At 43.0% G+C, this 15,543-nt stretch overlaps 1 long non-coding RNA gene, 2 other non-coding genes and 1 pseudogene across 3 annotated transcripts; all 4 read right to left on the bottom strand.

Annotated features, from left to right (window-relative positions):
* Positions 1-5,612: 5,612 nt before the first annotated feature.
* LOC146372898 (U1 spliceosomal RNA) lies at positions 5,613-5,747 on the bottom strand (annotated as a pseudogene).
* LOC146372895 (uncharacterized) lies at positions 5,745-15,344 on the bottom strand. Its single transcript, XR_014802299.1, has 2 exons — positions 10,283-15,344; positions 5,745-10,196 (listed from the first exon to the last, which is right to left on the bottom strand). It is a non-coding gene; the product is annotated as an uncharacterized LOC146372895 (long non-coding RNA).
* LOC146372897 (U1 spliceosomal RNA) lies at positions 11,558-11,721 on the bottom strand. Its single transcript, XR_014802617.1, has one exon. It is a non-coding gene; the product is annotated as a U1 spliceosomal RNA (small nuclear RNA).
* Positions 12,985-13,148, bottom strand: LOC146372896 (U1 spliceosomal RNA). Its single transcript, XR_014802532.1, has one exon. It is a non-coding gene; the product is annotated as a U1 spliceosomal RNA (small nuclear RNA).
* Positions 15,345-15,543: the final 199 nt, after the last annotated feature.

Here is a 15,543-nt window from a genome sequence, read left to right as displayed (position 1 = left end):
CCGGTTACAAGACGAACTGCCAACTCTTTGAACCACGATCGCTCACTATGATTATTCTGTTTATAATGTGAGTCATCACAAGAGCCAAGGTGTTAAAGGTGCGAGTCATTTTTAATCTTGAAACAGGTGAAACACAGCCTCAGATAGCTTCAATAGCTATCTGAGGTAAGGTGTGAATGGGGGTTGAAGTGCCTGGGAAGGATTGAGAGGACTGCCTTGTAGGTGGCTGATAGCTGGTGTTGTAAACCACCTGCCCTCTGTTCAATGATGGTCGTTCACTCTTCTCTCGAACGGCCTGTCTTCTCTGTATATCTGAGTCTTGTCCTATCGAAGTGGCTCTTCTATGTTGTGTCTTACGTTTATGAAGTGACTGCTTTGTTTCTCCAATTTAGAACTCAGGACTCCTCGCTGCACTGCACAGCATACACTACTGTTGCCAAGCTTGTAGTTGGGAGTTTTGTCCATGGCATGAATCAGTTTTTGTGCAAGTGTGTGGCTAGGGTCTGTAGTGCACTGGGATGTCATGCTTGGTGAAAATTCTCCTGAATTTCTCTGAAAAACCTGCTACATAAGGGATGAGAAAATTGTTCCACCTGTTACTGTGTTTCTACCTAGTTGGTGTCTGACCTTTTTCCCTGTGCAGCTTCCCAAATTTGATGAAGGCCCAGTTGGGATAACCACATTTTAAGAGCTTTCTTTCTGTGTGTTCCTTTACTTTACCTTTTGCCTTAGAGGGAACGTTTTCTGCCCGGTGGTGTAGTTCAAGTTTCAAGTTTTATTGTCATGTACAGATAAACAGTGTAGCCACATTTGCCCATAATGAAATTATTTGGCTTGTGCTCCTCAGCTTTACATGAGTATATAGAAGTGTGCAGTTAAATTAAGACGAAAATAACAGAAATAACAATGATAAAGAGAAAAAGAATATTAAATATTTAGAGAATTTAAGACAAGTTGGTATTTACAGTTTGTTCAAAGCTTGTGCAATGAGCATTTAAGTGGCATTATTTGAAGTGACAGTGTGTAGAGTCCTGTAATTGTAGTGAGTGTGTAATGGTGTGTATAGAATGTCAGCAGTTAAAAGGCCTGATGGCTTGTGGGTAAAAACTGTCTCTGTGTCTGGTAGTGCGGGTCTGAATGCTTCCGAACCGCCTGCCGGACGGCAGGAGTGTAAAAAGTCTGTGGCTGGGATCATAGAGGATCCGCTGCGTCTTCCTCACACATGTCTATAGAGATCCTGCATGGCTGGCAGTTCAGTCCTGGTGATGCGCTGTGCTGATCTCACCACCCTCTGCAGAGCTTTGTGGTCCAGAGCATTACAGCTGCCATACCAGGTGATGATGCAGCCAGTCAGAACACTTTCAATGGTGCATCTGTAGAAGTTTGTAAGTATTCTGGAGTTCATGCCGAATCTTCTCAGGCGCTGCAGGGAGAAGAGCCGTTGTCTTGCTGCTTTCGTGATCACACCAACATGGTGTGAGCAACTCAGATCCTCGCTGATGTTGATGCCCAGGAATCTGAAGCTGACTCTCTCCACCACTGCTCCTTCGATGTGGATGGGGTTGTGGCCAGCTCTCTGCAGTCTCCTGTAATCCATGATGACCTCCTTGGTTTTCATGATGTTAAGCAGCAGGTTGTTGTCACAGCACCATGATGTCAGGGCTCTCACCTCTGCCCTGTATGCCATCTCATCTCCATCAGAAATGCAGCTGATGATGGTGGTGGTGTCATCTGCAAATTTGATGATGGTGTTGCTGTACAGTCGTGGGCGAACAGGGTGTACGGATTTAAAGGCTGCAGTCCGCGGTCTGAGCGCTGTGCGGACCTCTCGGTTAACCCACGGCTTCTGGTTGGGGTAGGTTCGTACAATAGCCTGCGGTACGACATAATTGATGCATTTGTGAATAAAGTCTGTTACGTACTTGGCATAATTGTTGATGTTGTTGTCAGGGGCAGCCCGGAAGACTTCCCAATCTGTGATGCTGAAGCAGTGACGCAGGGCGCTGTCTGATTGGTTGGTCCAGCGTTGAAATGAACGCGTCACGGGCTGGTCGCTTTTCAGCTTCTGCTTATAGGCTGGCAGCAGCGGAACCGAGGAGTGATCTGATTTGCCGAAGGCCGGTTGGAGGCGGGCTTTGTAGGCATGTGCATACGGAGTGTAAACATGGTCTAAGATGTTCTCTCCACACGTTAGAAAGTTTACTTGCTGGTAAAACTTTAGCAGAACTTTCTTCATGTTGGCTCTATTAAAGTCGCCAGTCGATAAAAGCAGCGTCCATGTTTAACGTTTCCTGCCGGTCGATAATATCAAACAGTTTGTCCAGTGCCCATGTGGTTTCATCTGATCATAAGGTGTTCAAGATCAGGAGAGTGTAATGGACGCACCTGCGCAGCATCTGCAATCACGCCTCGCCGGCTTAAAAGCCTGGATTTTGAGTTAACGTTGTTGTTGTTATGTTGAGCTGGCAGCGGGACAGCTGCAGCTGTGTGTGTCCAGCAACCGTCATTAAAGAAGTAAAAATTATCACAATGCCACTGGGTCTGTCGTGCATGTTTACAACGTCTAACAGGATACTGATTGGAGGTAAAGCTAGTCCTGTCGCGTGAGGAGTTGACTCCCTCTAATCGTTTTCGGACTGCATCTGCACTGGCTCAATTGTAGGCTTACAACTGTGAGATGATATCAAAGGATGCTATGGTTTCATGTAGAGTAAGCTTACACACCTTATTGGTGAAGTCTGAGTCTTTGATGTGGGGCATGTGTAGTCAAGATGGTGACGAGGTGTTTGGTGGTTTTTATTATTAAAAGTAGGACTCCTCCTTTGTGGATCAGTGCACTCAGATATATGGACTTTGAGTATCTCCAGAATAAAGGCGGTGGTATGTTGGGTGGTAAATGGCTTATTTGCTTAGAGGTTGTTAATGACTTTTGCAATTAATTACTTTGTAGCTGCTTGTGAGGTCTCCCTTAAGACCTCATAAATGTTGCTGGGACTGAGGAATTATGCACCTTTCCAGTCAGCTGGTAGTACGTCGATGTTTTGGCCTTTACTCAGGGATGTGATGGGCTTTTCTTTAATGTTGAGGTTGGACAAAGGAATTCTAGCACTGTAGAGGGCCTCTTTAAGAGTTTTCCCAATTTGCTTTGCTTCAGATAGTGTTCATTTATTAATCTTTATTACTGTTTTTGTAGCGGTGTTGAGATAAACTATGGAAGGCTGCTGTGGAGATATGAGAAACATGAGTCTTCTGAGTAGCACATCCTTTTCCGGTTTTCTGTTTGAGGTCCCCATCTAATAAGTTCATCACCTACTTATTCTGGCTGGCTTTAGTTAGCCATCCTCCTGTTCTTTTCCAGATAGTCTGGAAATTGACTTGAAGTGTTAAGTTTGTGTTTTTGGTTTCCAAAGTTGTCTTTCTTTGTTTTTCATGAGTTGTGCCAACTGTGTCTTGTCCACAAACTTTTAAGATGGAGAAATGTAAGAGTGCTGCGAGTTCCTGCAGGGTCTGGTTTACTCTCGCTTTATAGCAAGAGTAAACCACCTATATTGAAATTAACCCATCTTATCCCTTCACTCATGAACTGTTTCTGTGCTTCCCATAAGATGTCTCTTGACTCATTTTGGCGTTCCATCCACACTGAGACGGCATTTTTGGTCAAGGAAAACTGAGCTTTTTGAAAATGCTCTCGAAAGTGGATAAATTTGAAATCACTGTTTTTGTGTCACAGTGTGGACTGTGAAAACGGAGGCTTTCGAAAAACGGAGGCTTTCGAAAACGATGTCATACGATGTAGTCATGTGACCAATTCAACTAAGATGGCGGACTGAATTGTACAGCAGTTGTTTTGTTTGCTCTCAATTTTGACAGCCCTATTAAAGATTCATATCAGTTTGAACATGCTCCAGATAAAACTCGGCACTTTTCCTCAACATTATGCTGCAACTTTTCAAAGAGCCGGAAAGTAAATAAACGGCAGATGGAAATGACGCAGCTCAATCATATTACTTTTCACGCATGCACAGTACAAGAATGTAGCATTTTCAGTGTGGATGCGGAGCGTTTGTAGACGAAAACACAGTTTTCCAATTTATCCGGATTAGTGTAGACGTAGTCTCAGGTTAAAGCAGAGGTGGTTCTGATACGTTTCCTAGAGGATAACAGAGTTCACAATGTCAAATAAACTTTTTCCTACTCCACTACTAACAACTAGAAATCTCACTCAGTCCTAGTCTATGTGCATTGTTCTGCATATTCTGCACAAAAAAAAAACTAAAACAAACCATTTTTATACCAACATCAGGCTTTTTAACCAGCTACAAACACTGCTTCATCAACAAATGTTCAGCAAACACAAACCAGTCCGCAAAGAATGGCTACTTACTCACATTACCAATAAATGGCTAACAGAGGATTTAAGTTTTTCCAAAACAAATGATAGAACTTTGACAATGACAATGACTGCAACCTAGTGTTTATAACCAGCAACAACAACAGGGACAAAACCCCATTTTGTTAAATGTGGCTCCAGCTTGCAGCAAAGAGTCCTATTGAGCATTAATTTGTTTATAAAATAAAAAATAAAAAATAAAAAGTTTCTCAGTTTAGTGTGTGCTTGGACTTTATATATCGAATCCAAGCACACATTAAAGCTTTCTTTTTAAATTAAAAGTTTAACTGCAGACAACACCTGTCAAAAAACAAATAACTAAACCTTTTATGTGCTTAGCTATCAGCAAGGTGTTTAATTTAACCGGTCAGGTCAAGTTAGGACCAAGTTCTCTGTTCAGATGCATATTTTGATGTTGCCTTACTTCTGTAGGTTTACTGCAGATTATCTTCTGTGTAACACAATTGGCGCTGGATGAAGCAGCTAAAAAAAGTTCACTTTTCTTAATGTTGGATTTTGTTGATCAGGTGCTTTGATAAAAGACGCCTGCTAGTTTTTTCCCAGTAATGGTTTTAACGGTGATTATTGGAACAGCGCTGCTGTTTTGGACGCCAGAAAAGTGGTCTTTTACTCAACTGACTTCACCGTCCCAGTAACAGCTCCATCTCTTTGCAGCGACGCCAGCTCCAAGTTAAAGTGGGCCACTAACACAACAGTCACTGCTGCTGTTGTGTTATCAGCTTCTTTCAGTGCCCGGCTACAGAGCCGGGCACTGAAAGAAGCATCGAAGCAAATACTGTTATAATTGAATCATCAACGTACTCGATGAATTGCTGCAGTCCTAATTTAAAACTACAATAAGATTTTTTTTCCATATAGGCAAGTCCTCCGTGAAATACAGTGATTCCTCACAACACTGAATCTTTGTGGTTTCATTCCCATTGAAAACAGTCACAGATGTACCAGGTCACACGGTTCTCAGTTCTAAGTTAGCCCAAACATCTTTCTGTTGTGTGCCTAGTAAAGCTGCACACTTAAGTTGGCAAACTTAAAGATTCTTCTTATGGTAATTTTCATTCAACACGTTGGCGTGATAACATCCGCTCATGTGGTTCGGCACATGAGCCACATGAAGCTCAAGTTGAAATCCTGAGACTTAATGAATACCATAAACCTGACTGCCTGGGTATGTATTTTTGTCTGTTTTCTTTGAACATGTGATCAGGGGAGAACGCAAACGCAGTCCCCCACTACCAGAAATTATGCAGTCGAGATTCCCACATTTGGGGAATTCGCAGGGGTCAGCACAACCGGAGTGCAATGGCTGAGCCTCGCCCTGGGTGAACCAATTCAATTTTCAATTTTCAAAGGATTTTATTGTTCGGAAAACAAAATTACATCAATTCACTCATAAATAAACCATCAAGATACAAAGGGGCCCAAATAGGGAAACCCACAAAGGGAAAAACAGAACAAAGGGAAAAACAGAACAAAGGGAAAAAAGAAATACTTTCACATTAGTTCTACATACAGATACTCAAATATTTTCTTGGCACTTTCCATATCCTTCTCTTGTTCTCTTCACTTTCTCCAAATAGATTTCTTATAATATAAACTTTTAACAAACAAACCATACAATTGATCACAACTCTTTCCGGTATTTCATATCTTTTAAACACACAAATATTTCTCGCCCTCCATAATGCATCTTTGACACAGTTCACCATTATCCACCAACACTTTTCCCCCCTCCCCCAATTCACTTTCAGAAACCCATACATTATGCTTTCGTATGTCAACTCTTCTTTACACAAATCATTCAACCAATGACCAAATAAACCCCATACATTTTTAGCGAAGGGGCATTCCCAAAACAAATGTCTAACCGTCTCATCTTCCCCACACCACCTTCGTGGACACTGCGCGCTCCTCGTGCACTCCCTTTTTTTTCAAAAACGCTCTTGTAGGTAAACATTCCTGAACAGCTTGCCACGCTAAATCCTTATGGGAATTTAACAGTAACTTGTTATTAACATTGCCCCAAGCTATTTTGCTATGGATTTCATGGAGTTTCCCTATCGGAGACATACTGACTGTCGGGAATAATATCTCCTCTAAGTTGGCACGAGTTATCTCCCGAGGTGTAATCCGAGTCGAGAACTGTTTCAACGATTGAATCACCACGTCATAAACTGCGGGGTATTGTTCAGAGAAGGGCACACTAAGGGGGAGGCGCACACCCCATGCCTGCAACACTCTCCAACCCACCCAAAACCTTGTAAAATATGGCCAAATCTTATCTTTAGGGTCACTGAAGCATGCCTTAAGCACTGGGGCGATAAACATCGCATTAAGCTTAGACGCAATTTCTGGGACTGCTCTCCCCCCTTTTTCTACCGGTCTGTACATAGTTTCTCTCTTCAGTCTCTCATGTTGGCCTCCCCAAAGGAAATGAAACATAGCCTTCCTCAGTGAGGTTAATATTTTATTGGTAGCGTAGTTGCCAGAAACGCTATAGACGCAATTACTTCAGCCTTTAACACCAAAACCTTACCTATAAAGGAAAGCTCCCTGTCTTTCCAATTCAACAGCTTCCCTTGTATTTTTTGTAGTTTTGAATTCCAATTCTTAGTTTGCATATTTTCTCCTATTTCCACCCCTAAAATTTTCAGCGTTTCAAATTTTCTTGCAATCCCCAATTCTTCTTAATCTCCCGCCACTTAAAATAAATCACCTCGCTCTTACCCTTATTGATTCTCATCCCTGAAGCTGCCGTAAAGGCTTCACAAACTGCCAGGTTTACGTCTATTGACTTGTTATCCGTAAGCAACAAAGTTATGTCGTCCATGTACATAGAAAATTTAACTTCCAACCCCCCACTACCTGGTGGGGTCAGCCCTTTAATTGACTCATTTAATCTTAATGCGCATGCCAGCGGCTCCATCACCAATATAAACAAAATAGGGGACAAGGGACATCCCTGCCTTACTCCAGATTTCACTGGGACCATAGCGGTCTGTGCCCCATTCACAACCACAACACTACTACAACCAGTATATAACACCCGGATCCATCTCCTGAACCCTTCCCTAAATCCTAAACTATCAAGAACTTTCATCAGAAAGACGTGACTGATGTTGTCAAAGGCCTTTTCTAAATCCAGGCCTAACACGCAAAGGGGGATATTCCGCTCTAGGCTATAAAGGTAACTGTCCCTTATAACCGCTAAACTATCTGTCATCCTACGCCCTTGTATCCCGCATGTTTGTTCCACTCCAATTAACTTAGGCACTACTGCCTGCAACCGGGAAAAAAAGGGCTTCAGCTAAAATCTTTGATGTCTACACCTAACAATGTCAGGGGTCTCCAATTTCTTAAATCTTTTTTAGAGCCCTTTTTCCACAACAAGGAAATCACCCCTGTATTCATGGACACCGACCATACGCCTTTATCCCACACTTCTTTATAGACCGAGCACAACGAAGGACTGAGTTGTTCCCAAAAGGCCTGATAATATTCCTTAGGCAAGCCATCCAAACCTGGCGTCTTGTTATCTTGCATACTTATCATAGCTCTTGTGATTTCCTCTAGCGTTATATCTTCATCTAACACTGTTCTGTCATCTGAATCTAATCTTTGTTAACTTGGAGATAAAGGATTCCACAATCACTTCATCAATACTTTGCTCTTTGTACAAATTGGCGTAAAAGGAGTGTGTTGCCTCTAGAATTTCTTGGGTGCTTTCCACTTCTTTCCCTTCCCCATTAATCAGGCAGTCCATAATGGGTTTAGATTTGTACAATTTCCTAAAAAAATATCTCGTGCAATTTTCATTTTCTTCCATATGTTTAACCCTACTCCTTATTAATACTCCTTTGCTTTTCTCATTTAACACTACCATCATTTCCTTTTTCAGGTTCATAATCTCCTCACTTACATCAAAACCTAGATTAAGGAGGTTGTAATACCTTTGTAATTTTCCCTGCTTTCTTAATAGCCATTGTCTCCTCCTCTTTGCCCGCTTTCTTCCTTCTAAACTGAAAAATACTGGAGTCCTAGTCTTTATACTCTCCCACCACTCACCTACCAAATCGTATAGCGGTTGTGAAGAGGCCCATTGTTGTAATTTGAGTTTATATCTTCCCACCACCTTCCCTTCCTTTAATAAATTCAGGTTTAATTTCCATGGCCCCGGACACGGTTGAAAGGGAGTTTGAATGCTAAATCTATACGTTACCTTATGGTGATCGGAAAAGGGTACTGGTTCCACCTTACATGACAGAGGCGCTAAGCCTTTGCTGGCAAACAAAAAATCAATCCGTGAAGCGGTCTTCTTATTGGACCAGGTGTGTCCTGGGTCTGTAGGTCTAAACCTACAGATCTAAACACATCTTTCAGATTACCATCATTGATCAAATTTTCTAATGCACAAGTACTTGAGTCTTTCTTAACTGTTGGACTCGCCCTCTGGCTTGCACTCGTTTCCGGTGTACAGTTAAAATCCCCGCCCATTATTATCTGTCGTCTATTACAAAGAAAGGGTTGTAATGTTTGAAATAATGCAGTCCGTTCTTTCGTATCTGTATGTCCATAAACATTAATAATCCTAAATTTACTCCCGTTTTTCTCTACGTCAATAAGTAAAGCTCTCCCATCCACCACAACTTCCACATTTTCTATGTTGATGGTTTTATTATTAAACAAAAACCCCAAACCAGACATTCGATTTTGGTTATCCCCTGACCAAAAGGATTGTCCATATGTCCATCGTTTTGCGAACTTCGCGTAATTGTCCATAAAGGGTAGGGCACATTCTTGGAAAAGACAAATGTCCCCACCCGTTTCATGTAATACACTAAAAACAGATTGGCATTTTACTGCATCATTCAACCCTCTTGTATTAATTGTAGATACGTGAAATGTATTTATGTTGGTTCTAAAGGGGGGTGGCCATTGTACTCTGAAAAACTTTATTATTGAGAGTTCTACTATAGCTTTACCTTCTTCTTTTTCTTCCTCCGTGGAAGCCACACCGAAGTCGGTGCTCTCTCGTCGTTGCTTTCCTCCTGTTTTCCTGAGCAGCTCCCTGGGTAGGTGTCGGGACTTGTTCTTCAAGTTGGGGTATTGGCGAGGGGTCTGTATGGCCCTGAATTTCCAAATCAAGGTTCCCAGTAGAAGACTCTGTTGAGGTATTTATCTGTCGTTTATGTGAGGTCGGCGCTGCATAAAGGCCTACTTGTAGCGACAATTCAGAGGGGGTAGTTGTGTTATCTTCGATGTCACAAGGAGGTAACGAAAAACCTCCCTCTTCTAGGGTGATAATGTGTTTGGACTGAACCGTTGAAAGATCAAGAAACATGAGATCAAGCAGGTCTCTGCACTCTTTGGATGTTGACGGCCGCGTAAGGATTTGGGTGCCTGAGAGAGATGCCATCTCCTCCTGAATCGCCTCCTGTATCTTGGTTTCCATTTCTAATTGAGATACATGCACGTCAGGATTAGTCGTAGGCACTCTTTGCGTCTTTAATAGTTGTTCACTCCCGTCCGTTAACCCTGTGGTCTCCCCTGTCACCACTGTCGTTGAATCCTTGTGTCACGGTTTGACAGGCAGCCCGTGAGGGTGTAGGGAAGGAGGACCCAGGCGCAGTGCTCTGTGTGCGAACAGTGCATTTATTTACAGTGTATGGTGCAAAACAACAATAAATCCCCGTGTTTCCCAAGACTCCCGTGTTGTGTCCTCCTTGTGCTCTCTGCTCCGTGTCTGCACTCCCGGTGCTCGCTGCCCTTTGAGCCTCCCACGCTCCTCCTGCGGGAAACAATAGCGGCAGCTGTCAGGACACTTAACAACAGCAGGCATGCACTAAACGACTAACCCTAAACTGGGTGACTAACGTGGAGTCTCACGCAATGATCCCACGTCGGTGGGAGCTCCAAGACTCTCCTAAGTAGCTCCCCCGACGAGGCCTGATCAGCAGCAGGTGTGTGGCTTCGGGTGTGGCCAGACCGTCAGCAGGGCCACACCCACCAGGCCTGAAGGCGCCCGCCGAAACACATATACATATACACACACACACACGCAAACAGGGAGAAGGAAAGCAACACCAAATATACATACAATAATAATAATATAATTGTCCTTGTGTGTAGTTACTTGAGAGGGCTGGTCATCTACTCGTTCCCCACCCCAGCTGTAGGTCGTTTGGCCCTCAACCACTTCCTGCTGGAGCTTGTTGGCTTGGTTGTTACTTACATCTTCATCAGCGTGCGGACCTCCTCCAGTTAGCATTGGTATCTCCTCTAAGTGCTGCAGGTGTGGTCTTTTCACCCTGTTTGCATAGGATTGGGGACATGCCCTAAAGGTATGGCCTTCTCCCACGCAAAGGTTACATTTCCTTGGGAAGGGGCATTCCCTTGCAATGTGCTCGTCACTGTTACAGTTTTTACAAACCACATTGTCGCACTCTGCGGCTAGATGGTCATTGCTGCCACATTTACGACATGTCTTGGGTTGCCCGGGGTAGAAAACATATCCTCTGATTGCCCCTAATTGGATAATAGGGGGGAGGTGAGTTCTCATCTCTATGCAGGTGAACATAGAAACGATATGCTCCGGTTTGGATACCATCTTCGTCTTTGAAGTCCAAACCTCTCGTCACCGCACATTTAAAGGACAACCAGGTCTTAATATCTTCCACTCTCACATATTCCGAATGCATGATCACTGTCACAGCTTTGGGTTCTCTGCCTGATAACGGTGTCATCTTAATATTCTCCAGCTGGGGTCTTGATTGTTTAAGTCTATTAAACTTGTCAATACATGATTCAAAGAACGTATTGGTGGCAAAAATCACCTCATAACTTTTCTTTCCAGGCAAGCCGAAAATGTAGTCAATCTGCATTGGAGAAAATCCCAATTCCTTCTGGATGACAATCCTGCTGAACTGTAGTCGGTCCATTTCGCAATTTCCTTGCATCTCAAAACGCACAGCATTCCTCCTGGAACCTGTCATATTAGTAGTCGATGTCGCCATGGTGGGTCTGGTTGAACCACCGTCGTGATCATGGTATCTCCCCTACCAGGTAAGTATACTGTAAGTAAGCTTTCAGAGACTTGATAAACACCAGGACACTATTATATCTGTTTCTTCTATTTCCTTTGAACGTGATCAGGGGAGAGCGCGAACGCAGTCCCCCACTACCAGAAATTATGCAGTCGAGATTCCCACATTTGGGGAATTCGCAGGGGTCAGCACAACCGGAGTGCAATGGCTGAGCCTCGCCCTGGGTGAACCACCTTCATGATCATGGTATCTCCCCTGCCAGGTAAGTATGAGTTGTTCACCTCACACATGGGGGACTCTTTCACACACAAACCCTGCACACTCACGGTGCTCACAATCTCACAATCAACACAAACACAGCCTGCAGGAGGCTGGGACTACACACTATTTATATACACAGGAAGGAGCTTCCAACAGAGTCACATCAGGTTATTTAGTTTTAATAAAATACGGGGAGTCTTTCCCATCATGCATTGCTGCATCTGCACAACAAAAGCTAACTGAAAGATCAAAATACTTCATCCATTTAACCTCCTTAAATCCACCAACAAACAGGAAGTTCAAGTAACTCCAAGTTAAATCAAACTGCAGCTGAAAACTGTTTGATTCACGTCTGATGTTTAGAAAAAAGGAAAAAACGCATAAAGCACACACGTTTTCTGCTAACAGCACAACCACTTCCTGTTCCTTTGTTCTCTGCTGCTGGACAGTTCACTCTCCTCCTGCTGCTGCCCCCTATTGTCCCGGAGTAGGAACAACACTGTTTATTGCACACACATATTCTAAGAGCTTCCTTGTGTGTAAACAACAGCAAAGAAGGAATAAGATGAGTTCCTGTCATAATCAGACTGAACATCCACTCTATCATCACATTTCACTGCCTGCAAAGCTCATTTCCAGCCTTGTAGAAACATCTGCACAGATTAGAGGATGGTGGCATGTAAGGCTACCAGTGGCATGAAGTTGTATATGAGGGACAAGCCCACAAAGTGTGAATACAAACGGTTTGTTCGAGCTGATTGGGCACCGGGTCACACATGACAGTTTTTTGTGTACACAGGAAAGAGTGAGGTCAACATAAGTTATAGTCTGAGCTGCTCGTCTGTCATAGATCTTTAAACTATTTTCTTTGCCCGGTGGTGGCTACACTTTGGGTAACTGTTCTACCAGCCCTGCCCTCTTCCACAATCTGCATAACACACATGCTGGCTGCTGTGGAACCATTAGAGGAAAGAAAAGGGAAAAAAACAGGCTGTCTTTCTGCACATGGACAAAAATGACTTTCCTAACACGACTGAGATGGACGAGCTGCCCTGGATTAGAAAAGAAGCTGCTGTTTGTTAAGTGGATGAACACTCGGGAGGTGACAGTGTGCTCCACAGTGCACAAAGGACTTCAGTGAAAAGACTGTGCAGCACAAAGCTTTCACTAACATCCTCCTCAAATAACACAACAACGGAGATTTCTGAGCCTTAATAAACAGTAGGATGCTGCCTCAGTATCTGTTTCCTCGGTTTTCTTTGAACATGTGATCAGGGGAGAGCGCGAACGCAGTCCCCCACTACCAGAAATTATGCAGTCGAGATTCCCACATTTGGGGAATTCGCAGGGGTCAGCACAACCGGAGTGCAATGGCTGAGCCTCGCCCTGGGTGAACCACCTTCATGATCATGGTATCTCCCCTGCCAGGTAAGTATGAGTTGTTCACCTCACACATGGGGGACTCTTTCACACACAAACCCTGCACACTCACGGTGCTCACAATCTCACAATCAACACAAACACAGCCTGCAGGAGGCTGGGACTACACACTATTTATATACACAGGAAGGAGCTTCCAACAGAGCCACATCAGGTTATTTAGTTTTAATAAAATACGGGGAGTCTTTCCCATCATGCATTGCTGCATCTGCACAACAAAAGCTAACTGAAAGATCAAAATACTTCATCCATTTAACCTCCTTAAATCCACCAACAAACAGGAAGTTCAAGTAACTCCAAGTTAAATCAAACTGCAGCTGAAAACTGTTTGATTCACGTCTGATGTTTAGAAAAAAGGAAAAAACGCATAAAGCACACACGTTTTCTGCTAACAGCACAACCACTTCCTGTTCCTTTGTTCTCTGCTGCTGGACAGTTACTATCCTCCTGATGCTGCCCCCTACTGTCCCAGAGCAGGAACACTCACTTTAATAATGATTTCAAACTACATTCTGCAGCTTCAGACTCCTCTCAATATTTGACTCTCATTGTTTGACTCAATAGGTCAAACAAAAGTATTTGAACCTGTCACTGCTTTTATTGGAGATTCATTCACATCTGTCTGCATTCAATTTCTAATTGCTCTTCTAGACGCTCGCTCTTGCCATCTGATTACTCAATGCGATTCCATTTTTAAAAGTCTGCAGCCAGTCACATACTTTGGGCATTTCCTCTCTGGGTTGTAAGTTCGCCGTACCCTGAATGTTTACCTTGACCAGTGATAACAGTGAGAAAGACAAGATCGACTGACCTATCAGAAAACACAGATTAAGGACGAGTCCACCGCATGAGCTTCCTGCAGCTCACAGGGACCAAGAACAAATGCTGCAGCTGGAGTTGAGTTTAGGCCCTTCTGCACATAACAAAGCCTGGACTGCCATGACTGCAGAAGTATGCTTCTCCTTAGAGAGGACATCCCAGCCAGTATGTGGTACACTTGAACTAACAAATATAAATGTCATGCTTGGTGAACTACACGACAGCTGCAGAGAAAAACAAATGGCACCAAGATGAGATGCTGCTATCAGCCAGATATCTGGAACTACATCGGACATTCCACAGAGCAGCATTCCTGTCCACTTTTGCAGTGACAGGAAACAAGATGATGAGGGGGTGATAGCTGGATCAATGTTTCCTACTATTCTCCCTCGTCTCACAGGCGACCCTCAGTAACTGTCCAGATCCAAAATCAAATACAAAACCTATTACAGAAGAGCCGAAGCCTTTTCTTACTTTAAATGTTACTTCAATGCATGCATTTTGCAAGAATTACACTTCTTACAGCGAAATAGGGCTGCAGCGATTCATCAAGTATTTTGAAAAATTGGATTATAAACAATCCTCAACACAGTCTTTGCTTCGATGCTTCATTTAATGCCCAGCTCTGTAGCCTGCCGATGTGTTCAAGGATGTAAACGAATGCATTTCACCTGCATTTGCGACTAAAAGCAGACCTGCAATACAAAGGGATTTAGGAGCAGCGTGTGAATAAAAAGTCTGACAATATTAAGCAAACACAGGGCCCAGTTTTGAAAAGAAGCACTGACATCACCACAGCAGCAGTAACGTTACGTTGGACACTAAATTATTATTAATATTAATTAATGTCTACACTATCGTAACATCTTGTTTGCAGCAGCATAAAAACTTTGCATCAAAGGCAAACTTCAGACTGCTGATATACTCGCATCGCTGCATCGCAGGCACCAAATTCTCCTTTAAAGGCTTACAGACAGAAATTCACTGCACACTTAAACAAGCAGACGCATGTACACAAACTCAAAGCCTTCCACGAAGACAGTAAAGATTCATTTTTTATATCTTATTTTAGATTGCATATTTATCTTACTTTATTTGGCTTTGACTTTACTTGAGCGCATTTATATATTTTGGCATTTAAGAAAATATTTTCTTTAAAAAATTACAATTTCAGATGTCACGTAAATACAAAAGGTTTGGGGGTCTTGGGAAAAATGAAACAATTGATGGGTAAAAAAACATCAATAGATCAACCTATTACCAAAATAACCCAATAGATGCAGCTGATATAGTCATAGTCAGATTTACCAAGGAATGAGCCAACTCTAAGAGAAAAGCGCTTCGGATAATAAACATATACATAAAGACCAAACCCACAGAGAGCTGCTGGGTGACACAGCCACTTATTTCATGAACAACAGAACAGTTTTCATAGCAAGAGATTGTTATACGTCACTGGACACAGGCAGACACGTACTAGGGTTTAACATTTTCTCTCTCAGGCACATTCAGTGAAATGCATAAAGACGACCCAGGTTCTACTTGAGAAAATAATAGATGGTTAAGAAGCAG

This window comes from Perissodus microlepis, chromosome 14, assembly GCF_051167445.1.
Source record: "Perissodus microlepis isolate ML-2025 ecotype Zambia chromosome 14, ASM5116744v1, whole genome shotgun sequence".
In the NCBI taxonomy this organism is placed as follows: Eukaryota; Metazoa; Chordata; class Actinopteri; order Cichliformes; family Cichlidae; genus Perissodus; species Perissodus microlepis.
This window is presented reverse-complemented; position numbering and strand designations above follow the sequence as displayed.